The sequence below is a fragment of the Ambystoma mexicanum genome, chromosome 1q, assembly GCF_040938575.1.
Source record: "Ambystoma mexicanum isolate Mex_15411 chromosome 1q, UKY_AmexF1_1, whole genome shotgun sequence".
NCBI classification, from domain to species: Eukaryota; Metazoa; Chordata; class Amphibia; order Caudata; family Ambystomatidae; genus Ambystoma; species Ambystoma mexicanum.
Window position 1 is genome coordinate 673503037 of NC_090922.1, and position 27519 is coordinate 673530555.

Genomic DNA, 27519 nt, shown 5'->3' on the forward strand with positions numbered 1-27519 from the left:
AATCCTAATGTTTGGCAGAGGCTTAGGCTAACCACTCTCATCTATTAATTGGCCTGGTCTACTACAAGCTTGTCTTTCTCTATGAGAGGCTATTGTCTAGCAAGAGGCCTTGTTTCCGCTTCATCAACGACTTTAGACTCCACAAAAGCCCCAGTCTAAGTCTATGGGAGGCACATTCTTTAACTGAAACCGGTCTTTAAAAAACTTGTCTGTGAGGGGTTTCGTCCATGACCATTTAACGAATGCAATGCCTATTCTACAAGAGACATAGGGCCTCATTACAACCCTGGCGTTGGACCATGGTGCTATTAGCACCATGGTCCATGCCGGATTCCGCCATGGTGGATGGCGGATTTACCGCCCCATTCCAAGGTTGGCGGGGCGGTAAATCCCCATTCACCATGGCCCCTTCCCCATTCCCATTTTTGGCCCATAGGGCTCAATGGGAATGGGGAAGGCGCTAATTACGTAACCGTAAATTACGGTGCCGTAATTAGCACCAAGGTCCCTTAGCGGGTTGGACTTTAACGCCTGCAAAAAGCAGGCGTTAAAGTGTGAATCGGGCGTTAAGGGTTTAACGGCGCCGCAGCTTTTTACGGCGCCGTTAACCCCTTAACGCCAGGGTTGTAATGAGGCCCATAGTTTGCTAAAGGTCTTTTTTTGACAGACTCATCTATGACAGATTCAAACACAAGGCAGCTTGTTCTTGGTGACTTTAGGCTCATAGCTAGAAGGCCCAATCTGCAAAAGGCCTCATCATCGACAGACCTTGTGTAGGAGAGGCCTCCTTCATACAGCCTCAACTATGAAAGACCTTATCTGCAAGGAGCCTCATTCATGACAAATTAATGTGTGGGAGGTCTGGTTTACAAGAGCCTCATGTACAAGAAGCCTTGTATGCGACTGAACTGGTAAACAATGTTTAATCAGTGAGGAGTCTAATCAAAGGCCTCCTTCAAAAACTAAACTTAAAGCCTTGCATCAAAGTGCTAGAGGTATTATTTGGCATACGGCCTCTATGTATTCAACTGAACAGGTTCAATGGGTTAAGTGCGTAGCTCCAAAGGAGGTATACCCAGGTGGTCTAAACATCTATGCTTTTGCTGCAGGTTCATAAACCTATATAAAGGGAGCCTCAAATCTGGAGCATGAGTGCAGTTGAGCCCTCGAGTAAATGCCAGATGAAATGAAAATGCGCACGGAAAGCAAATACTGGCGGCAGTAGTCACATCGATACAGATCGCAAGCTCACCAGCCATCTTGACTTGATTACAGCATGGGGGTTGTATTCCTCTATGGAGACAAAGGAAATGAGCTGTGGCGGTTGTCTCGGGCTTCGCTATCCCTTCTTTCACTACTTCTATCAGAGTCTGGATTTACACAAGTATCAAAGTAAAATTCCCTCTGTACCTCCCATGCATACCCATGGGTGCTCTCGATATTTCCAGTAACCTGGATCCTGAACAAGGCATTTGTACCAAAATTAACATAGCACAATGCAAAAATACCCCACTCCCCCTCCCCCACCCCCTGCCAGTGATCCGCACAGGCCTATTTTAATAGCCACGGTGTCAATCTTCCTGGGGCGCCACAAGCAACAGTGTCCATTTTATGCTCTTGGACAACCGTACCTCAAAAGAAATTGGTAAAGGGGCTTAGCTTTAGGTCCCAGGCTTCTCCAAAACATAGTCCTGTCTTAAAATGAGGGGCACCCATCCTTGCACTTTTAACTTTGAAGATGCAACACATGTGATCTGACCATTTGTTGACGCTCTTATTCAGTCATTTCACACCCTTTCACGGCTGTTTGCAGAGAGCACACTACAACAAAAGCTAAGTAGCTATGCTCTTTCACAAATCTAACTTGCATCACTTGCACACCTGCACTTTTAATGGGAGAGTACAACACACTGCTAGGCCCATGTTTTAACTGTTGCCCAAGTTATGGAAACCAGCTCCAAAAAAAGTAACCTCTGTTAAGACCTTTAAACGTTGTAAACAGAGAATATTTTTTACATAAATGTTATGGTACTGATAGCAGCTGTATATTTTTCTAGTCTGTATAAATCTACTGACTGGGAAACTTGATGGGAATAGTCACATTCACAGGCCGATTCATGTAATTCCTCCCAAAAGTGTCGCACGCGGCTGGCGCACAGCGTGCCCGTGCGAATGTCTGCGCCAGCCGCGTGCGATAAAATCAATTTCCGCGCACAGCGTATTCATGGATTCCCACCTCCAAAAGCAGACGTGGCGCAGCGACCCTGCATCAGCGCCAGTTACGCCCCCAAGAACGCCCTCGCGCAAGGAAAAGCCATCAAGATCGCAAAACCATCGCAAAGGGCTGCGCCTGCGAGAAGTATTACACGCGAATGGCCTGGGCGCGTGTATTTCAGGGGTGCGCGAGAAGTCCCACACGCGAATGGCCTGGGCGCGTGTATTTCAGGGGTGCGCGAGAAGTATTACATGCGAATGGCCTGGGTGCGTGTATTGCAGGGGTGCGCGAGAAGTTCCACACGCGATTGGCCTGGGCGCGTGTATTTCAGGGGCTCGCGGGTGGTTTCACACGCGATCGGGCCTGGGGGAGCGTGTGCGTGTATTCCGGGGGTGCGCGAGAAGTTCCACACGTGATTGGCCTGGGCGCGTGTAGTTCAGGGGCTCGCGGGTGGTTTCACACGCGATCGGCCCTGGGGGAGCGTGTGCGTGTATTCCGGGGGTGCGCGAGAAGTTCCACACGCGATTGGCTTGGGCGCGTGTATTTCAGGGGCTCGCGGGTGGTTTCACACACGATCGGGCCTGGGGGAGCGTGTGCGTGTATTCCAGGGGTGCGCGAGAAGTTCCACACGCGATTGGCTTGGGCGCGTGTATTTCAGGGGCTCGCGGGTGGTTTCACACACGATCGGGCCTGGGGGAGCGTGCGCGTGTATTTCAGGGGCTTGCGGGTGGTTTCACACGCGATCGGGCCTGGGGGAGCGTGTGCGTGTATTTCAGGGGCTCGCGGGTGGCTTCACACGCGATCGGGCCTGGGGGAGCGTGTGCGTGTATTTCAGGGGCTCGCGGGTGGTTTCACACGCAATCGGGCCTGGGGGTGCGTGTGCGTGTATCCCAGGGGTGCGCGAGAAGTTCCACACGCGATTGGCCTGGGCGCATGTATTTCAGGGGCTCGCGGGTGGTTTCACACGCGATCGGGCCTGGGGGAGCGTGTGCGTGTATTTCAGGGGCTCGCAGGTGGTTTCACATGCGAACGGGCCTGGGGGAGCGTGTGCGTGTATTTCAGGGGCTCGCGGGTGGTTTCACACGCGATCGGGCCTGGGGGAGCGTGTGCGTGTATTTCAGGGGCTCGCGGGTGGTTTCACACGTGATCGGGCCTGGGGGTGCGTGTGCGTGTATCCCAGGGGTGCGCGAGAAGTTCCACACGCGATTGGCCTGGGCGCGTGTATTTCAGGGGCTCTTGGGTGGTTTCACGCGCGATCGGGCCTGGGGGAGCGTGTGCGTGTATTTCAGGGGCTCTTGGGTGGTTTCACACGCGATCGGGCCTGGGGGAGCGTGTGCGTGTATTTCAGGGGCTCTTGGGTGGTTTCACACGCGATCGGGCCTGGGGGAGCGTGTGTGTGTATTTCAGGGGCTCGCGGGTGGTTTCACACGCGATCGGGCCTGGGGGAGCGTGTGCGTGTATTTCAGGGGTGCGCGGGTGGTTTCACACGCGATCGGGCCTGCGGGAGCGGGGTACGTGTATTTCAGGGGTGCGTGAGAAGTACCACACGCGATTGGGCTGGCTGCGGGTATTCCAGGGCTGCGCGGGAAGTTTTACACGCTCGCCTACAACACGTATTCATGGAAACGAACGTGGCCAATCCGGAAACACGTACGCCAGCAGGAAGTAGGCGTACGTCCACCCGCACAGCATAAAAGTGCACGCAAACAACAAACAAGCTCAGACGCCAGGATGAACATACCGTTCCTAGCAGCAGTGGCCGTGGGATACCGCAGGAGGAGGAGTGTTCTGTTCTTGATTGTCGTGCAGAGTATGGAACCTCCGTCCCCAAGCACCACAGAGGAAGAGTAAAAGCACTCCCTCTGCGGTTATTGGGGCCACAGGTGGGTTTCCCTCGTCGGTCTGATACCACGAAACTGCTGACCCCAGACAGCTGTAGAAAAAGGTCTGATTAGTTACCAAGCGAGCACAATAAAACACACTGATGAAAACAGAAGGCAGAGTCTTACCTATGTGGAGAGTTGGTATGCCGTATACCTATGCTGGGGTACTTCGTGGAGAGGGGGGGTGATCAAGTGAGCTGGCCTCCCAGTAGTATCAAGACCAATGTCGTGCGAGGGTCCACCCAACCAACCTGCAGAGATATATGCGCAAGCTGGAATGGCGAGAAGCCAGATCCGAGACACAAAATCCGTAAGGGGCAATCCAAAGGCAATTCCGAATAACGTTCCAAAGCAGACAAGTAGTCAGGAGGGGCAGAAGAGCAGAGCAAGGTCCAGAGTCGAAATCCGTGTCAAAAGCCGTGAATCCAAGAATCAGAATAGCTGAACAGAGTCCTCCGATGCGAACAGCTGTGAAGCGCTGTTTCGCGGGAGTCCAGCGTTTAAATCCTGTGTGTCCCTGTGTCAGCTGATTCGCGAGCGGGACCGGTGAGCGTGTCACGTGACCCGGGACCAGGAAGCGCACGCTGGAACTGTGTTGACGAATGCCGAGGCGTTTGTCTGTAGTTGCTGTCACGTAAGCGCCATGGAAGCCGCCAGTGGAGGTATGGAAAGCTCCTATTGTACCTGGTTGTTTGGTGCTTCCGACCCCAGAGATGAGCCTGCTCACGTGACACCCCCCGGACATGAGAGCGTGTGTGAGAGCTGTGTGAGGATGAGGGGTGTATGACTGGCGTACTTGAACGGAGCCGTGAGTGCGTGACAAGGAGGAGGATAGTCCGGCCCAGAATTTTTACACCCAGAACCAGCCTTTTTGGGATGCATGATGACCATGTGTATGGGAGGTACAGGTTTCCACCTCACATAATACTCGACCTGGTCAGTGAGTGGGAGGATGACCACACATCAAGCACCCTGTGCTCCCAAGCACTCAGCCCCCTGGAGAAGGTCCTCAATGTACTGCACTTCCTGGCCACTGGATCATTTCAGCGGACAAGTGCCATAGTGGGGGGGGTGTCACAGGCCACGCAGTCACGCTGCCTACACCAGGTCTTGGCCATCATCACTGCACGCCCATCAGTCCGCAGGCACATATACCTGCCCAGAACACCTGCAGAAAGGCAGGCTGTTGCCCAGGACTTCTACAGGGTGGCACAATTCCCCAAAGTGCTAGGTGCCATTGATTGCACCCATGTGGCTCTACGTCCCCCCAGGGCAACTGAGCACATCTATAGAAACCGCAAGCACTGGCATTCCATCAACGCCCAGGTAGTATGTGATGCCAAGGGAATCATCACCTCAGTATACGCCAACTATCCAGGCTCCACCCACGACAGTTTCATCTACAGAATGTCTACCCTAAACCGGGACATAGAAGCTGGGCGGCATGGCGATACATGGCTGCTCGGTGAGTATAAATGCCACTGCGCATGCATGTCAGATACTGAGTAATGTCACAACCCCACTGATGATACCCATCACCACCTCCCCAGGGGACAGTGCCTACCCTCTCAGCACCCACATGATTACGCCAATTCGGAACCCCACCACGCCGCCCCAGGTAAGATACAACACAGCCCACATTGCAACCCGGGGCATCGTGGAGCGCACATTCGGAGTGCTCAAGTCACGCTTCCGCTCCCTTGACCGTTCTGGCGGGCAGCTGTTATACGCTCCCCCAGTAGTGTGCAGGATCATAGTGGCAGCATGTGTCCTGCACAACGTTGCAACACGCCGGGGCCTGGCCGTGGACATGGTGGTGCCCCCACATCCCCAACCACATGCATGCCCACTGCGCATGGGAGGGGAAAGGGCACGGGGTGAGGCAGCCCGTACGCAGCTCTTGGCTAATTACTTCACATAAAATCACACCCCTGTGGAGTGCACACAGCCCTGGCACATACCAGCTGACAATCAATGATGATTGTTACTGACAATTATGATGTGTCAATGGACAGTCAACTGTCACAACCATACCAGCCTGAGATTGTACATCTGGAAGTGTTCCATTGTGTGCTTCCCAAACTACACAAACGGCACCAATGCTGTGTTCAAAAGACACACTTCTATGCTGCTGAAATCATTACCCCCTTGCAAGACACAACATGACAACAGTGCCATGTCACCCAACCCCTCACCAGCACCGCCACCCAACACACCATGGCATGACATGCCATGTGAGAGCAAACAAAGTCATCCCCCAAACATGACACGTGTCACAAAGTACAGTGTCCCTAATGGAAACTGGCCACACACAATATGCCCACATGAATGTAGAAACAACAACACACATGACCAAATACTTATCACAACACAATCGACATAGCATAAACATGACAGTACTAAGGCAAAGGATACGTAGTCTTACAACATGAGAATGCCAGCACATCCACCACCTCCAACTGTACAGTGTTGTTGCCACGCACATCTGGAAGTCCACTGCTCACAACATGAGCCCCATCTCCAAAGTGGACGGCCTTGTGAAGACATGAGGAATGAACCTGCAAATCAGGAGGGAGACATGGATGCACAAGCACACATCAATACACCATGCAGTGCACAATACAACAACAATATGCACTAGGAATGTATACACAGTATTGACTACAGACTGCCCACACAGCTCATGGGAGTCCAACGCCACTGTGTAATTCACTGTCACTTGGGCACACCCTTTGCAAGCCCATGGAAACGGGAAGTAGGAGGGGTGTGTGTCTCACTGACCCAAGCATCTAACCCAAACTCAGGACAAGCCTGCATGTGCCCAGCCGGAATACAGTGGATGCCCACGGGAGCCACACAAGGCAACACACTGCAACAAAAATTCAAAAATCTAAAATCAAAAATCAAAAATGGCCATGTGTGGGCTAGGGGAGGGTGGGGGAGGCCACCCAGGAGGTCCGAGGACAGGGTGCCCACCAACAGTCACCTGCGTGAATGTTGCGAAAAAAAAACACCTCCATGGGCTCATGGCCTGCACGGCTACTAAATAGTGGGAGATTCACTGCTGGATTCGCTCTCCTCAACCTCTGCTGCTGCTGCTGCCGCCACAGGAGGTGGTGGTGCCATGGGAGGCAGCCCACGCAATGCCCTAGTTTGGTCCTCCATGGCAGCAAGCATGCGGGCCTGGAAGGCCTCGTTCTGGAGGGATATGGTGCGGAGATCCCCATGCAACACCCGACGTGTTGCCCGGACCTCCGCCCGAGTTGCCTGCATCTCTGCTGAGAGCGTACGGGTGACGCGCTCCAGCAGCTGTTCCGTCCTGGTGACAGTGGAAGCCTCAAGGTCCACAAGAGTCTGCCTGAGGTGCCGGACCTCTCCCCTCAGGGCTTCCCTCTGTCCCTGGGCATCTATAGAAATTGATTCCCTCAGATTGTCCAGGGCCGCCTGTCTGTCCCTGTTGGACGCCAACATGTCCTCCCTGACTGATTGGCAAATGGAGTCTGTTGCCTGCTGTAGTAGCTCCATCTGCCTTTCTGGGGGGACAATGGAAGTGGCCACCCTCTCCATGGCCTGAGCAATCATTTCGGATGATGCTGCCTGTTGGTTGGCCATACCGTAAATGGATTGCTCCCATGCGGTATTGCCTGGTGGCGGACGGCCACCGCGTTGGCGGGCACCACACCTGTCTGGGGCAAGGCGAACTGCGCCTTGCTGTGTCGGCACTGCCTGAGGCTGCAGGACTGCATTTCCCCTCTGAACTGCTGGCCCAGGAACAGGATCAGATGTTGCGGAGTGTGACCCTGCATCCGTAACCACCACAGGCGCACCTACCAACACTGACATCCCCATAGTGGGCTCTACCCCTGGTGCAGGTGGGTCGGACAGAACAGTATCCCTTCCATGAACAGATACCTGCGAATCCACATAGGCCTCATCCGAATCAACACCTGAAAAGAGTTCTGGGGAGGTGCAGCCAGGGACACCCCGGGACAGTATGGCCTGCAGCAAGAGAGGGTTCTCCCCCACCACCAAACCACATCCCCCACTGGTGCCTGGTCGTGCTTCAGATCCCTCCTGGGCCTGCACCATCTCCTCTCCCTCAACAGCATCAGGTGCGTCATCCTCTGCAAAAACAAGAAAGACAAAAAATGGAAACAGGCATTAGCAGCATGGCACGCTATTAGGCCAGACAAGCTACAGTACCAGTACCTGATTTGCACATGTCCCACATGACTATGACCCTCCCATGCATGCACTGTCCATGAGTTGGAAGGGGAGGAAAATGTCAGACACTGATGACACCAAGATGGGAGAGCAACACATCAGCTGCATGCTGGCTAGCAGTGCCATCACACATTGGCCTGTGAGTGGCATGTCCAATACACATACATGACACATGCCATCACACAGATGGCATGTACCATGGGCATGACATATATGTGACAATGGGGCAGAGTGATGCGCAGTAGAACCAGGTGAATTCCTACAATCAGCCTGAATGAACACAGCTTAATACGGAACAATGTGGTAGCAAGATGCCACTTCAAGGGCAACTGGCGCAATGTAGTGCAAAACGCCTACTGTGGCCAGAAGGGACACTGTAATACCCAAATCCCGGGGCACAGAATGCATTGGATGAAGCACATGGGTGGGACAAAACACTCAGACACACACACACCCTGACCTGGCACTCAACCGAATCCCCTCCCACAAACTACATACACATGGATCACACACACATGCATGTGCACTCACCGGACAATGCCTCGTAATCTGGCAGTTGTCCCACACCTTGGATCTGCTCCTCTGTGACGTAGGTCCCAGCAACATGCTCATGTAGAGTGAGTTCTATTTCCTCTTGTGGAGACCCACCTCCAGTCACCAGAGTTGCGGCATGACTTGAGGCCAGCTTTTTCTTTGCCCTACGCTTAAGGTCGTTCCAGCGCTTGTAGCACTCAACAGCTGTGCGCCTCATGAACCCAAGGGCACTTATGCTATCCGCGATGGACTGCCAGTGTGCCTGACGTCGAGCAGGTGTAATCCTACACCCTGAAGTGACCAACATTTCGGCGTCATGTTCGGACACATACTGCACAAGTGCATCCAGTTCGGCATCATTGAAGCTAGGCTTCCTTGGCGTGCCGGACCGTGTAGCCGTGTCGGGGTCATCAGCCTGTACTGGACGAGCACTCTTCCTCTTTCTTTTTGTGGGTGGTGGGGATCCGGAGTGCCCTACGCCGCTCTGGACACTAGAGGCAGGAGCACCGGTGGACTGTGTAGTAGTAGTGTGAGATGGCACACTGACCACATGACTATCTGCAGGCATTAGCTGAAGTGTGATTATGGCAGGGGGAACCTCAGTCTGATGTACCGGGACCAACACTGTCCTTGCTGGGGGAGTCAGAGCTGGGGTGGACGGAGCTGCAGCTTCCCCTGCAGCCTCCCCACCCCGCCTACTCGGGGCAGCAGATGACATGGCTGCCCCTGTACCACGTGGCCTGGTGACCCTGGATTGCGCCGCCACCCGTGGCCTAGACTTGGCGACCTGGAAGTCAGCCTGGGAGTCACCCTGTGCTAGGTCAGGTGCCACAACGGGCCGGTCCAACAAGGGCTGAGCAGGGATGGTGTCAGCCACGTTTCCCTCAACCATGGGGGGGGGGGATGTGTGTCCCTGACTGGTCCTCCACACGTGGGGGCTTGGGGGAGTCTGAAAATCCTGGCCACGTCCCCTACCGCGCCCACCACGCCCACCTCTTGAGGCTCGGCCACCTTTGCCACCCTTACCACTTGCTCGCCTCCCAGCCATGGCACTGATGGAGTTGTGCGTATGGGAGTTGCAGTGGACAATTGTCCTGGGCAATTGGGGGTCAAAGGGGTAGGGTACTAGATGGAATTCGTACCCAAGTATTCTAGTAAGGCTGTATGTAACCCCTGGGGAAAGATGACGGGTCATGCAACGCACAGGCACCCCTAAAACAGAAAATGACGTGCACGCGACCCCTCGTAGACCACGTGCGTGGGAAAAGGAACCTGCACTACGCTGTGGCACCCAGGAACACAAAAATGAACGTATGCGTGTCACACGCAGCCTACAATGACCTCTGAAGGGGTACGCTACACACGGGGCTAGCACAGTTGGTAAATACGTGCGCGACTCACCGTCTGCCTGGGAAAAGAGCGTGAAAAATACGCGCGTGTGCGCGTTGGCAACACCCCCTTCAAAAGAAGAATTGTACACTGTCTGAGGAGACGGGACAAAAGGAGAAGTCAACGCTGTTTGAGGAAACAGGTCGAAAAGAAAATCAGAAAAATACTGACAGAGGTAACAGGGAGTACGAACTGGAAACGCTGTGAAGTAAATCGCGTGTGAACCGACAAGAAGTACAGATTTCACCCACTCGCTCTCCACAGGAAGCACGTACAAGGAAATGACGTACTACACGCACCTTTTAAACCGCACCACACGTCCAATGTCACTTCCGCGTATACGCACTGAGGCACTATCCTCCAATCACGCAGGCTGACACTCAGACGTGCAGTTTTTGGTCTTGTAACATTCCCCCGGGTACAGGGACACGCCCGCGCGTGTCACGTCACAGACGCGCCTGCGCTGTCAGGGCCTTTGGTCCAATGGAATTGCGTACACAGGCCAATCGCGTGTGGAACTTCTCGCGCACCCCTGGAATACACGCACACGCTCCCCCAGGCCCGATCGCGTGTGTAAACACCCGCAAGCCCCTGAAATACACGTACCCCGCTCCCCCAGGCCCGATCGCGTGTAAAAACACCCGCGAGCCCCTGGAATACACGTACCCCGCACCCCCAGGCCCGATCGCGTGTGATAACACCCGCGTGCCCCTGAAATACACGCGCCCAGGCCAATCGCGTGTGAGAAGCTTCTTGCGCACCCCTGAAATACACGCGCCCAGGCCAATCGCGTGTGGAACTTCACGCGCACCCCTGAAATTCACGCACACGCTCCCCCAGGCCCGATCGCATGTGAAAACACCCGCGAGCCCCTGAAATACACGCGCCCAGGCCAATCGCGTGTGAGAAGCTTCTCGCGCACCCCTGAAATACACACGCCCAGGCCAATCGCGTGTGGAACTTCACGCGCACCCCTGAAATTCATGCACACGCTCCCCCAGGCCCGATCGCGTGTGGGCCTTCTCGCGCGTGTAGGACTTTGGCGCACATTTTTTTCCTGCGCAGGGACGCTACCGCCTGCTTTCGTGTGGCGGACATGTATGGGCCTGTGCGCGTCTTTGGCCGTGCGCTGTTTTTCCCTATTCGATTCCATGAATACGTGTTGTAGGCGAGCGTGTGGGCGTTCTGCGCACTTGCCTCCTGTACTTCCCCCGTGACGCCCACATTTTCACGAGTTGTTCCCCATTCTGCGTGTGACGCCCCGTGTTACGCCTACTTTTGTTATGTGCGCCGCGCTATGTGCGAATTCGCTGTGGCCTTATCGCATGGCGTTCGTTGACCTGTGCGCCAGCGTGCGCCGCGCACTTTCTCAGCGCACATCCCACATTTCGCGCGTGCACGGACTTCCATAAATTGATGTGCGATGTTTTCTGTGCGATAATCGCACTTGCACTGCGATTTTCGCTGTTTCTCTGCGAATCGCACGTTTTCGCACACGTGCGCCGTTTTTTCAGCGCACGTTGATTCCATGAATCGGCCTGTCAATATCTCCACTTGGTTTTGTATTAGCGAGTAGGGCAGTGCATTTTCCCTTTCAAGAGAAAAGCTGGTACATCTGATCTGAAGGTGCATCCCTTGCTAAGTCTTAGCGCAGTGCTCCTGCGTTTGGGGAATTTTGGCTGTTGGACGTGCCTCACTATTATAGAGACACTTTGGCCCTCATTACAAGTTTGACGGTAATTCCGGCGGGATACTGACAAACTGACCTACCTTTTCCGCTACCTAATATCCTGCAAATACCTGGATATTATGGGTGGCGCAAAGGGCAGTAAATTCCCATTCCATGGAGTCCTACAGGACTCCATGCATGGGATTGCTAGTATTTCTGGCACTGGTAATACCAGTGTCAGAAATATTGGCTGTTTTGTGCCAGTGCGGGCCTGATATACCTCCAGCTCTTGACTGGAGGCAAATCGGGGAACCCGCACCAGAAAACATGTAGTTTGTTGGTCAGGGAAAAGTGCTGATCACAGAATTGCCAGCACTTTTACCTGCATTTTTCCTGGACCGGCAAAGGGAGAGCTACAGCTTTTAGAATAGGCAGATGTTTTAGTTCTGGTTTCTCCAGCATGATCTCAATCAGTTTTGTTGTCTCCCACATTGAATATTGCCTCTATGTTAGGCATAGCAAGGGCAGTCTATAACACCTCCATTGGGGTGTATTTTCAGCAATTTCAACCTAAACTACATATGTGGAGCCACACATTTTTACTCGATAAGGTAAATTAAGGGATCCCTAAAGAATGTTCTGATAATTCCCTCCAGTTGTATCATTGGGAGTAAAAAGTGGTATCTTTTCGGGCTGATACGCGTATGCATGAGTTGAATGGATGGCATATCTCAATCTCGTTCTTGGGGAATATTTTCCTGCAGCAATTGCTCCTGCAATGAAAATGGCCGCAGATTTATAAGAACAAGGTGTGTGTACTTAGCAACCGCTAAGTTTGGTTTAACCTACTGGTCGCCCTACCATTTTTCCCTGACCGGTCTACCTCGTCGAGTGGGAGGTGTTACTGTACCGATACAAGGGATCTAAAGCTGTGCTAGTCTGACCCAAGAATGACTGTCTTCTTAGATTTCCTTTGCCTTAGTGGCATTGGTGAGGGAATATCTAGTGGCATAGCCACTTGGATTTCAGCATGCATAAAGATGTGCCATGAAGGACTCTTCCCAGAAGAGCCAAAGTTTATTTTGCCAGGGCAATGGTAGCCACAATGGCATTGTCTGAATGTTGCCCTGGAAGACACATGCAGAGAGCTGTGTTGGAAAGTACAGCTCTAGGTCCCAAAGTGCCACTTAACGGGCATTGAGGCAACGAGGAGTAGAGGGCTGCACAGGGGTGTCCCAGAACCCTTTTAGTTTATAGGAGCCTAGTTTGTCCCTTCCGGCCTTGCAGGGTACAGCTTTGAAGTGTTATTGCTGCTTTGCAATCTATTGTAAACATGTCAATTTATGAATTATTCAATGCTGGAAAAGGAAAAGGTTACTTGCCTGTAACTACTGTACTCCAGCATTGGTATCTTTCATAGATTCACATGTCCTGCCAATCCAGCATGGGGCTTGTTATGGGGCACAGTCCGTTGTGAGGAATCTGAGGGCATTATCATTTCTTTACCCAATATATCCTCCTCCCAGGTTGCCAGGGAAAGGCTGTCACTATCGAATCCTGATCCTGGGGGTGGATTTGTGAGGGAGGACTACCTGGGTGGAGGAGCATTGGGGAGTGAGGATGAGGTACCCTTGGGTGAGACACGGTATCCCCCATTTCCCTTTCACCATCCCCCAGGACTTTATGGGCTATTGTACATGTCTTCCCCATTCGTCCAAATAAACATTCCCCAATGGATACCAGTAGGTACTGGGACGAGAAGAGACCAACCAGAGACATACGTCCTCTCTGTATTTTCGCATAAATTCATGCATCAGTGGTGGGAGCGAAGCTACAGAGAGCTGCTGTAGAGACAGAGAGAGAGAGAGAGAGAGAGAGAGAGGTAGCTTGTGGCAGCCGGACACCTTGCTGGAATGCAGTCAGCACAGACCGGTGCGTCAACTTAGGAAGGGGGACGGCAGGCGAGCATGTAAGACCATAAGAAAGTTAATGAATACAGATTTAAATGAAATAAAGCACTTTGAATACCGACCTGAATGAAAGCAAGTATGTTATGATTGAAAGCAGTTTTGTGGAATCACACGATAAAGGAACTGTGTAGTATGAGATAACAGGCATTTGCAAAAGCCATAAAGGACCTGTGTAACTTGAGAGCACAAGCTTAGGCAAGAGCCATAAGAATATATGAAAGTGCAACAAGTGAATAGTAGCAAAACAGGCAATGGCAAAGCATCATGAGGATGTGAAATGAAAACAAATCAAATGCCACTGTAGAGCTGAAACAGTGGCAGCGTATATTTTGAAGCAAATAAGCTGTGTCAGTTGCGTGACCTGTAATGGGTGGACCGTGTGGTCTGACAACTGTGCCTTGACCGAGTACACCCATCTATGGAAAAGCACCCATAAAGACGCTTGTGATTGAATATAAAGGAAATCTTGTGTGATCTGAATTTAAGGAACTGAACTATATGAAATTGGTCAAAGGTAACCAAACTAGAAGACCTGGGAAGTAGCCCAAGGATCTGTGTTTGGAAAAGTTGAAAGACTTTTAAGCTTGGGGAAGGGAACCCCTTTTTGTACTATGACCTAGCTTGAACCTTGGGGAAGGGAAACCCTTTGCAAACTAAGAGCTGAAAGAAGCTCTGAACTTTTATTTGAACACTTCTCATTTTGATGCAGACATCCCTACACATTGTATACAAATAGATGTGAGGGCAAGTATAGGTTTTGGACACAGACAGACGTTTCCTTTGATCTTCCTGACACAGATATCAGTTTTATTTAGGTAGGGAAATCCCACATTGGGCAAGTTGGACCTTTTTCCAACCCTCTTTTTGATTTAATAAAAGTTTATAGCCCAAACTTTATTTCCGTTCTCTGTGTCTACTTCTTGATGCCTTCAAACTGTGCATTACAAGAAAATGTAGTTGGCCTACAGAGGTGGCACCAAGGGGAGGAATGCCTATTTATATGTTGAAGAGGAAATGGCCCAAAAATGGGTTGGATAAAGCATTAAAGTGAGTACAGTTTCTGGTCTTGCACATCAGAGCCCGGAAGAGAGATATCAAAGTATCCATACACTTGCCTTAACCACAGAAGCCTAATGGGACATGGCCCTCCCATCTTGGTTGCCATGGGTTCCTGATTGATGCGTCAACAGGTCACCACGAGGCAGCTATGGTGGGAAAAAGGTTAGGGAGAGCTTGTGAGTAGGAAGGGATTAATGGGGAACTATTTTCTTTGTCAATAAGATCAAAACGTGTCTCTGGATAGCTCCGCTTGATGTGCCAAAATAAGCTGTTTTATGAGACTCGGAGGTGCCTCTAGACCTTGTAAGCCGCACCACCTGCTGTGGACCCCATCTAGCAGCTCCATGTGCCGTCTCCCAAGCCTAGGAGAGCCCGGCAAGCACTTTAATTTTGCGAGTGAACAGTGGTGGAATGTATTCCAAAATGGTGGCTCCCACGCGCCGATCCCCTGGAGGGGCTGGAGCGCACACACATCATTGAAGATATTGCCTGCCGACTGGAGAGCTGAACTCAGGCTGCCGATTTGGTGCTGGTGCCGGAGAGTGTGAGCGGACCTGCCTGGCTCATAAATCGGAACGGCTTGCCCCCAAGACCCCCGCCGAGCAGCGCCCAGCCTGTGGCGAACGGGCTGCCTAGGACGTGAGTGCGCCCGAGGGCTGCAGAGGGCCCCGAAGAGCCGTTGGGATTCCTGCCGAAACCAGAGGCGAGCCAGTGCTGCGGAGGTAAGCGGGCACGAGGGGGGACCAGCCCGGACACTAACACACATAGCTAGGCGTGGAGGGCCCGTAGCTGTGCCACCCTTCGCCGCCTGCAACGACGCAAGAGCACTAACCTGCTTTGCCGGGGGTGCGGAGGCTTTGTTTTCTCTCCTCCGCCTGCACGGATCACTTCGGAGAGGCGGAGGGCGCGAGGACCACAGACGCCGGCCTGCCATGCTGACGTCCAACTGGGCTGTGAGGCGCCCCTCTTGAAGAACCTCCCGCGCTCTCCCCTAACCCCGGAACCGCCTTGGGGACTCCTACCGACATCGGTGAAGTGCCGTCCGGCGCACAGTGCACCTGCTAGAGATGCAGGATCCTGGGCTTCCTGGTACTGACCTGTGCCCACGCATTGAAACCTCACACACGCTTACTCTGGCGGACCAGGGGTGAAGGACCTGCACACCTCCCCGGCCTCGCTACGCTGGGCGCCGCGGATGCTCAGGGCTCCATCCATTAATAATAGACAACGCTGCTCGGCCCGCACAACATACTCCTCACAGCGGATGTAATCGCATACAGTACAGCGGGCAGTGGAGACATGCTCTCCTGTTCCCACAGATAGCCCTCAATGCTGAGCAATCACACATTAACCCACCCTACTGCCCGAGGCCGGTGCAGCTAACTACCAGGACAGTGCCAGAGTCCCCAGTCTTTTCAATACGAGCTCCCTGGGGTGCCTGGCTAGGCCCATACCACCACCTCAGCCCCGTGCAGTGTTACCACAGACAGCTCTACAGTGGCGAATACGTAGCACTGCACCCCATCCCTCGCTATTGGCCTCCCGCCCACGATCTGCGCCCGGAGCAAGGGGATGTCTCCACCTGACAAAATGTCCAGGAAAAATGCAAGGTCCAAACAACGCCAGACCACGATACACTTTCACGGCCAGCGGACCTGCAAACCCCGAGAGCTCAAACATGGTGGTGTCAGATACTCATCCTGTCCCCACGGAAGCAGCAGCTGAACCCAGCAATACCCAGATTTTAGAGGCCATTAAGTTGTTCCAGGCAACAATGGAGAACAAAATTGATGCCGTGGCCACAGATCTAGGCCTCCTACGCCAAGACGTCCGATCCCTGGCCGGCAGGACTGAAGTGCTCGAAACTCGAGTCCGGGAAAACACAGAAGCCAAAACTCATCTCCTTCGAGACGTTGATGAGCTTCAACAAAGGGTCAAAAACTTGGAGGACAGAGCCGAGGAGGCAGAAGGGAGGGCTCGTCGGAACAACATACGTCTCCTCGGGCTGCTGGAGGGCATTGAGGGCCCTGACCGTACTAACTACATAGAGAACCTCCTGCTGCAAGAAGTCGGAGCAGAGAAACTCTCTCAAGGCTTCACAATCGAAAGGGCTTTTAGATCCCTGGTGAAGAAACCACCGCCAGGGGCCCCACCCAGGCCGGTGATAGCGAAAGTACTCAACTACAGGGACCAGGAGGTTATTCTGGCTTTTTCTTGATCAGGAGGTCAAATCCAACGAAATTCTGCAAAAATTGCCATCTACCTTGATTACACCTTTCAGGTCCAAATGAACAGAGCGCAGTTCATACACACGAAGGCCAGACTGAAAGCAGCTGGACTGAGCTATAGGGCAGTTCTTGCTACACAGGGTAGTGGTGCAGGCCATGAACAATAGATGGCCGGAGGCTATTGACCAGACCTCGGAGAACAAATGCATAGAAACAATACTAGACACCGCTGAGGGGGGCCACGAGACCTCACGAATCTGAGGCCCTGATGCTGGGCACGACCAGGGATGAACTTAAGTGCAGGAAGAAGTGGGAAATTGAACTGGGCCTCGTATTCGAAGACAAAGACTGGGGTGAAATAACTTACTACCATAAAAAAAAAGTCTCCAGAAACGCCCGCTTGCAGCTCATCCAACTGTATATCACCAACAGGGCTTACCTCACATCTGAAGTCATATCGAGGTTCACGGGAGCTGAAATCAAAGTATGCCCCAAATGCAGGGAGCCCAGGACGGGAATGACTCATATGTTCTGGGGCTGCCCAGTGATCAGGGAGTTCTGGACACAGGTGAAGGACAAGGTGGCTAACGCAGACATTGAAGTGAAGGTGCACGAGCCCACGGCCTGTATCCTGGGCAGATATAGGCGCAACAGGAAAAATAAGCCCTTTAAACAAGCTCAGAGACCTCATATATATAACGGCAAAAAGACGCATAGCCATGGGATGGAAAAGCCCCAGAGGCCTGAGCGAGACCCTGTGGTGGGGGGATCTTACGAAGTGGATCACTGCTGAAACTGCAGCATGGGAAACTGCAATTCAAGTGCAGAGGCTGGACTCCAGCGAGGAAGTGCACCGTTGGGTAGCGCTAACAGTGCCCCTGCTCCATCCCAGGACAGCAGATAGCGACTCAGGCAGCGTGGGCGGCCCAGACCAGGGCACAGACTCGAGAACTGGGAATTGACCGTGGTCTAGGGAGTGGGTGGGGAGGGAGGGTAAGAGTTGGGACTTTATTTTTGATAAGCATACCATTTGTTAAATGATAATGGTTTTGTTTTATGTTGTTAAAACCAATGAAGAAATTGAAAAAAAAAAAAACTTTCAAGACGCTAACTATGGAAGACCTCACTGCCACCCTAGCTTAGCTCAAGGCCACATCGTATGCAGACGCCATCCTCCCTGCCTCCGTACTCAAGACCCTTCCGACTGAAGCACTCCTCCCTTAACTGACAATCAACCGCTCCCTAACTCCAGGCACCTTGCCCTCGACCCTCAAGACTGTACAAATCTGCCTACTTCTCAAGAAACCAACACTGGACCCTGATGACCTCAGCAACTACTGTCCCATCACCCATCTTCCCTTCCTAGGTAAGATCCTTGAAAAAATAGTAGCTACACCAATCCTCCAACACATCAAAGCCAATAACCGCCTTCAGTCCTACCAATCTAACTTCAGACTCAGATGCAGCACAGAAACCGCTACCATCAAGGTGATCGATTATCCTTGATGATGGCCATCCTTGCCTCCTGGTTCTCCTTGACCCCTCAGTAACATTTGACAGAGTAGACCACCAGACACTCAGCAACTGTCTACATCGTCATATTGGGATCAGCGATATAGTCCTCGGTATACAGTGTTAATAACGAAAAATAAATAGCGAATTACATTTTCAGTGAAAAATAAATAACGAAAAAGTATACATGGGGTGGGGTAAGGGATTAAAAAAAGGGTGGGGGTTTGGAGAGGGGTAAAAAAGCTGGGGAAATGGGTTTGCCCGCCCAATTAAAAAAGAGAAGGAAACTAATCGAATTTTTTTGTTATTTAACTTTCATTGAAAAAGTTTCTGTTATTTAGTCATTCGTTATAAAAAAACATGTACACATAGTCTGCAGCTGGTTCAAATCCTACCATGCTAATTGCCAACAGCCCATTCAAATGGATTCCGCCAGATAACCAACTCTACCAATCACCTGTGGAGTCCTGCAAAGATCCATGACGACATGTAGGCAACACATAGCAAATGCAATCGGCAACGCAAGTAGTTTTCTTTGATGAACTCAAAACATGCAACAACAACCCAACATGGCGTATGCCAGTTCTTTTGGTTTGTTCATAACTTGTTTTTAATATTTTTAATGGATTCATTGTCCTGTGTCTCTTAACTATGGCCTGGTCCTTTTACAGGCTATTTCTGTGAACAAGGTAATGTGTGTTTCAGAAGTGGCGAGAAACGGAAAGTAAACACTTTTTCAAATTGGATTTATCATGCTACTGTACACACACAAATGAATCACACAGAACATTACTCATCTTTGTCCTTGAAACCTACAATGCGGACTGCCAGGACTGGCTGTAATCGGTGTGGTTGGTTACTCTCCTCTTCCACAGAGCACTTTAGGTGATATTAGTGGTGCAGCCCCACACTGGTATCCTGCGGTACCAGGGGCCTCATTACGACTGTGCCGGTCTGGTAACAACACTGCCGGTAAGCCTACCGGTACCGTTGTTACCGGACCAGCACAGTACAACTCTGCGGGCGGGTGCCGTCCCGCCCACCAGGGTCAGACGTGGTGGGAGGAACGGCACCTGCCCGCAGAGTTTCCCAGTGCTTCCGTGGTCTCCATTCCCATTGAGTCCTTTCTGACTCAATGGGAACTTACAAAATTACCGGTGCCTGACTTTCCGGGCGCCGGGGTTGTAATACCCTGGTGTTACAGGGAAGTCGGGCGCCAATATGTTTTTTTGGGGTCTGGCGGCAAGCTGCCGATTTCACTGGAAGGCTTACTGCCAGACCCGTAATGAGGCACTGTGTTTGAACAGCGCTAAGCAATGGAGCGCTGGTAGCACAGAACACTATAGCGTGCCGGTGACCATGTACTCTGAAGAACTGGAGCGTGCGGTAGCGCCGAACACCGCTGAATGTGACAGTGGAGGCGTTTGCAGCAAAGAGGATGGCAGGCAGGCAGCCAAGCATGTTTGTGATCAGTGGGGAAGCAGTACCAGAAACATATGCACTGTAAAGCAAAACTCTGGAGGCAGAGTTTCATGTGCCTTACCCCTGCCGCATTCGTCAATTACTGGCACAGGCAGGGCGTGGATTGACATAGACTCCCTGGCTCAGTGCAGCACTGCCTAGGACTCTGGTTATTGCAGTTCTGGGGCCCTTGGCTTTGTATCTACAGGGCTTATTTTCCCTAATGTTATGGAAATGCAGGCCAGGCAAACCGCTTTATTAATGTACAGAAGATTCCCAGCAGTATTGTATCGCTCAGGATCCCTTCTGAGCAAGGTAGAGAATTCTTTCCAGCAGACCACTGGACAAAATTCCACACCATATGTACAAGACTAAGAATCCAGCAGGGACTCTACGTATCGCACTCCATGCTTTATGGATTTTAGCCGATGGTACGTCCTCTTACTCGCACACATCTGCTACCATACACCTCTCTAAGAGACAACACCTCTGCCATTAGAATGCAGTAAGTCCCACGACAAAAATTTGGTCTAGCTGGTCCTCTCTGGACTACTTCACAGCACCCATCCACATGCCAGTTCGCCATGGGTAGCTAACAGGGGTCTGGCCACCCCTACTTATTTTCGTACTGGCCAAAATGCACACACGCATCCTAAACTTCTCTGACGAATTTCCCACACCTTGGACTTTGGTGTCCCGAGGGTGTTTGCCTCCAGTGCTTTGAGGTTCTAACAATGGGAAAAGGCGCTATACAAATGACAAATTACATTACAATACTGGCAAGAGATGAAAACAAATTTCAGGGGCGTCAGCTGTACCCACAGAGCTTGGTTATCACACAGGAGCATATATAGTCGTAACAAATTAGAGTGGAGAACTTAATACATGAAAACTCTAGATTAGTTGCAGGGGGTGGGGGTTGTGGATACTAGGACAACAGCTGCAACCTAAGCAATCCTACAGCTGCAAGCAAACAGATACGTTTACACACTACAAATCAGGGATCCTCATTATAGGACCCTTCGGCCACTTGCTGCCACTGTTCAGAAAAAAAAAAGTATCTTTCAACAGCCATTCACTGATTCACTGTTTCTTAGCTTCTTGCTTTTACCATCTGCGCCCAGATGCAGCCCCTGCCCGGTTCCTGGGATATGCGCGTTATAAATCAAGAATAACAATGTGCTGTGGCCACACTTGTCTCACCTTTGCTCTGCCTCGGCTGCAAAGCCAGGCACTGTGGCAAAGAACCTGATCAGGCCTGCTTCATGAGTTTAGAGCTTTTCTGCTCGACCTTGAAGTGGCATTTACTGTACTATCAACTTCGACTTCAGGGTCAAGGCAGATGGTCAGTCTGTCACAGCCATGTGTTAAAACAAATTAACATTAGAAGTGTATATGGCATGTGGGAGGCAGATAAATACAAAATAAGCTCTGACAAATTATATGGGTTTGTTATTTCATTATTGTGTGTGTTTGCACCTAGGTACCCCTTTCTTCTTTAAAGGCACAGCATTACATGTCTAGTTACTGCCGTCATATGTCATGCACAGCCTCAAAAGCCACAGAAATGCCATCCAATGTCAATGAATATCTCTCGTGCAGCATTGAATCGCCAATTGTAAAATGCGGCCCTGCCATGTTTAGTTGCTACCATCATATCCCAAGTTCTTCCCTGACGCTGATGTGAAATTGTTATGTTATGTTATGTTAAAGGTACTTATATAGCGCACTGTCACCAAATGAATTGGTCCTCAGGCGGATCTGTAAACGAGAAGGTCCTATGGGTTAGTAAGAAGAGGGAGTAGGATAGTGAGAGGAGTGGTGTACTGTACTGTTGGCAGCTTCAATTCGGTAGACACCGGGTGCTGAGCTTTGGAGGGAGTATTATATCAGTATCAGTCCAGGTGTGCTGTTGGTGAGGCTTATGTGTTGTTGCAGTGTGGCGAAGTGCGTGCAGCTTGTGCGAGAGATGGTTGTGTGAATTTTTTTTTTAGACGAGTATGCCGGAAGAAATACCGTCTAAGTGTGGCACTCTCTAACATTCACAACCCTGTCTAGCTACGGCACAGGCTAATGTTCTCAATTCTAAGTGTGGCACATGCTAACATCCAAGTTACATCTAGGTATGTACGCAAGAAATCCAGGATTTATGGGAAAGAGTCACTTAACTTAGCAGGAAGTGCTCACTGCCACGTTTTTTATAACGACTTGTCTTTGAATAACATTGAGCCATCCAATTTGCACAAATTGTAAAAGACAGGCTGACACCATGTACAAGGTGAGCACTTTAGTTTTGAGCTACCCAGCAGGGCAGCTCAGATATCTATCGTGTGTGAGGTGCTGTACAGCCTCAGATGTGTATGTGTTACCATCATATGCCAAGCAGAGTCCCTAACTAATTCCGCAGTAACGCCCGTCAATGCCAGTTAATTCCTCATGTGCATGGAACTATCCCAATTTGCCTTGAAATGCAAGATATTCAAATTAATTTTCTAAAAATGTCTGTGTGAAGTTGTGCTGCCCCTGAGGAAATGGGTTCTTTTGGTAAAATGCTATTACGTGTTTGGCCTCTGTTCCTGGCTCCGAGTGCTTTATATGTTTGCACAGTTTCTTTTGCACAATTATTGCTTGTGGGAGAACTCCCAACCCTCCCAACAAACAAACTCTGCATCCTTTCATGCATTGCTAATGTGCTTTCCCTTTGCGCTTTAAACTGCACCGCACCATTTGGCACGAGTCTGAACCAAATAGCTTTAGGTAAAACCACCAAACACCTCATCCTTTAGATCATTACATGTTTTATCAATGTTACTTGCCAAATGGGCACATTATTTTTCAGTACTTGAAATCCTCAATATCATTACAATGGAGGTATTCATATTTTGGTGGGCTTTGTTTTGTGCAGCCCCTGGATAAATACCACACTGGACATTTTTGCACACTAGAAAATGTTTGAGTACCCATGCCATGCACAGTAAACCGGGAACCAAAGAAGCAGGGGCAGCGAATAAAACAGCACCACACCCCAATCCCCTCACCCCCCAATCACCCTCTCACATACGAAAGGAAGGCAGGAGAAGGCGGGAAACGAGACTTTCCACATGGAATACTCCCCAAGCAGTCCAAACTCAAGAAACAGGGTTCACTATTAGAGTCCTAGGCCACCAAAAGGCTGCACTGCCAAACTGCTTCCTCTGGACATGTATTCACTGTTTGATTGGGAAATGTGATTGGCTTCTTTTTTTTAAGTTTAAAGGCTTTATATTATTTACTACCAGAATAAACAATTACAACCTGAGTATATATGAGCTATCAAAATTATATGTAATAACTTTTAAGATAATTGAAATACATTCTGTAATGTAATAGCTAAGAACAAATACAGCATGAAATACATTAACTTTGAAGATATTTTGTAACGTAATAGCTAAGAGCAGAACTATGAATTCATTTACATATGAGTGATCACTGCATTTAATTTGGGTAATTGTGCAGTTACGAACTTTGGCCTGATCGGTGTTCATGCACAAGGTTCTGAAGGAGATGCCGTGGGCAACTGGTAGCCAGTGAAGAATGGCCAGGTGAGGTGTGGCCCTACAAGGTGAGATGGAGGATTGCAAAACCGGAGTCTTGCAGACCAGGTATCCTGGGTAGCTCAGAAAAAGTGTAATATAGTGGCAGGGGAACTATTAGCAGTCTCCCCATCAACGTGCAAGAGGAACTGAGCTCTGAAAATCCCCAGCCCCAGACACAGGAGACCCAGCCATAGGACAAAGTTCGCTGTCTTAATTAACAATTAAAATGACCGGAATCACAACATGAACAACGCAAAATTCTCAAAGTGCTCTCGCTCTCCAGGTGCCTGTTGTTCCATTTTGTTGACTAGTGATGTCACAAAAACCAAACGGGGAGAGGATTGGCTAGTGAGGTGATATGATATGGCATTTATAACACACCCATGCACAAGTGCTTCAAGGTGCGAATAGGCAAGGAAGGGGAACAAAGGGAGGACAAACAACAGTCATACTAGGCCAGGTGTCATTCAGATCGCGCAAGTTCGTCGGAAGGGGGGGGGGGGGACAGTGCACTACAAGAAGATAACAATAAGTAAGAAACAGCCAGCAGGTGGCAAGTGCAGTACAAGATGATAACAATAAGTGAGTAGTGGCCAGCACGAGGCAAGTGCAAGGGTAACTGCAGACAGCAGGTAGGGGGACAGTAGGGATACAGAAACAGTCCCCAAATGTGGGGGTTGCCAGCAGGCAGTGCACTACATATGTATGTATAAGGAATTGCACAGCATGTGATCTAAGCAGATTCCACAAACTTCAAAAACTAAGTTACAGCTTAGTATAAAGACGAGTGGCCGGTGCAACATACGTATGCTTAGCGTGGAAGGTGATTAGGGATTGCATAGAAAGGCTCTTTTTAGCCTTGGAGCTTTGGACAGTTACCAGGCCAAGTGCAACTATTCATGGTAGTGGGAACGACCCTTAAGGTGCTGCATGTTCCCAATAAGTTACCATTCTGATCTCCTAGGCCCTGCGACAGAATATTCAGCTTTGAACCTGTATAACTTGTGTATCCTTCTGACTTTAGTTCGATGGGAACAGCTCGAATGAATAGGCATGGTCTTGTAGATTCAGGTCCCATGTGTAGGGTTCACGAAATGGAGCCCTCTTGTTTGTAATTAGTGGATTTTTACTGTGTCCCTCGCAGGTGCCCTATCTCATCTGTTCACTGGAAACCTTACTTCCCTGCTTGTCCTTGGAGAGTATGTACATGGAGTCTGTGCTAGAAGCCTTGTATGCATGCTTCAGTAGGATCCGTCGGTCAGCCTTTCCCTGTATTCTGAAGTTTGTCTTGCTTTTCCCATTCACTCCAATGTACCTATAACTTCCATCTTTATTTGCATGGCATAGTTGCGGTTAAGCGTACGCAAGCCTTTCATATGTATTCTCATGCATCTTGCAGTTCCCGCGTTTCAAAATGTACACGTTTCAGTCCTCTGAGTCATAAGCATATGCTTCGTGTCTATCAGCAATAAACCAAAGTGTTTGTATATCTTTGTGCAGGGATGCCTATGTGCTTCATGTCTAACGTATCTGTCATGGTGTCAGTTGTGACGCCATCTGCATTCTTCGAGGTTACAGTCAATCGACTTTCTTAATTGATGAAAGATGTATCTCTTCGATGGATTTAAATGGTTGTCTGAGTGAGTAGCGCTTCTCGCACCTGTGATATAGCAATAATGGTGAGTAAGGGCCTAGAAGAGATGTACACCTCTCATTCTCTGTCGCTAGCCTGAGAGTGGGATGGGTGTAATGAGGGCCACGTTTGGGTCTCTCTCTTAAAAAGTACATTATCTTAGTCATGGTTGGAGAAGCTGAGTACCAATGTGGCCCAAACTCAGAAAGGGAAGCTAAAGAAGAAAGAAGAGGCAATGTGCCTTAGGTACTTAAGCTGGTAAAATGAAGACTTGACCACTATCAAGAGGTTAATCCAGGCTCTAGGATAGAGGTTGGTTACTCTTTTCGACCTAGGCAAACTGGGCTCGAACAGCTGCCTTTCCATGCCCATTAGTACAGGTGTTGAAGTCTGGTCTAGATATGAGGAATTGAGTAGGTGATTCAAGATACATGATGGCACTTTGTCCTAAGAAATGCATTGAATATCTGGATGGAAGTAGTTTTTAAATCACTACAGTAGGTGCATTAAGTATGGATATGCACAGGGAATGGTAGGGTAAAATATCAAGGTCTCTAGGTTTGTTCATTTAAGAGTCACTGGCCCTCATGTGTTTGCTGGTATGCCTGCGGTTTTCTGACGGAATACTGGCAAACGGACCTACCGTTACCGGTGCCAGAATGCTGGTTTTTACAGGTGCAGGCAACAGTAGGTAAATCCCCATTCCATGGAGTCCGGTAATACCGGCTGTTTTTTGCCAGTGGAGGGCCTGAGTTACCTCCAGCTCTTGGCTGGAGGTAAATCAGGCCACCCCACCAGCAAAATTTTACTCTGCCAGTCTGGAAACGCGCCAGTAAACAGAATTACAGCATGTTAATTCCAGAACGGCAGAATTATGAGGCACCCTGACTGTTCGAGTTGGCGTCTGTTAGGAGCTGGAGTGCATGATAAGGCCTGGCCCTGTGACTAGAAGATTGTAGGGCATGACAAATGTATTCCTAGTAGCGACTGAATAGAGATGGGATGTAGAAGGGATCGTTCCCATCTTTTTATTTTCTAATCTCTTCATTAGGGTCTGTGCAAGTTGCTGACATCAGCAGACTGCAGCGAGGTACTAGCCTCTTCTGAGCACACAAGCCTCTCCTATATTCCCTATCAGTGAACAAAGGAACTGCAGGAGGGAATCCAAGCAAGTGCATCTATAGGAGGGAGAAGGGGGCGCCAATAAGAACATGTGTAGAGTATCTGAAGCGATTCAAGGCCGACCTCTGCTGATCATTGCTCCTGGTCTCTTATCAATCTACTCAAATAAGATGCCCATCTCCTAATGCATCCCTGGAAAGCATGAGTTGGAGATGGGGCTCTATGGAGGTCACGCCAATTTGGGCAGAGGAATTGGTGTTCTAGTATCCAAATGGAGGGGACTAGTAGCTGGGCCGTCATGCAAGCAACCTGATCTTTAATTTGGACGGAAGGTACCCACTGAGCTACACAGGCATGCCACTGGTCAGACCACTCTACCTTTGAAGTCAGGAAAGACCATACATTTACTGAATTGCTCTGCTCCTTCCCCTTTTAGAGTAGATGCTGCTTGATCGATGTACTCCCAGGGGTGCCTAGGGATGTGGACATAACATGGGGCACAAGTTAAAGACAGATGGTTGAGAGGACCAGTATGGACAAGGATAAGATTTGGCTTCAATTTGAAGAGTTGCTGGTATAACTGTATTCAGTAATTACAGGGGTTAAGCGGGCATAATTAACGGTTAGGGCGTCACACGATAGGACAATTGTGCTCTGGTAGAATATTTTAATAAACTTCACTGTCTGCAGTATTCTTGGTCAATGGTGTTTCCTTTTTTGGATCCAAGTGTGCGTGAGATATGAATGGGTGACAGGTGAGTAGCATGAAACAGAGGGCTAGCTAGCAGCCACTTTGACCCAGAACCCTGGCCTGGTTGCCCCTGTCCAGTTGCGGCTGGCATTGATATTTGGTGGCAGTGGTCCGATCTGCATTCCGAACTGTGAGTGTAAGGGCTAGCTGCTGTTGCGAAAATCCCCAGTACAGTGTGAATTGACACATTCTTTCAGAGAAGCCCAGCCCAAAATGGATGGAGGTGCTCCTCAGAAAAAGACAAAAGGCACTGTTCTCTCAAGAGCATAGGGCTTGGTGGTGACAGAGGTTGCC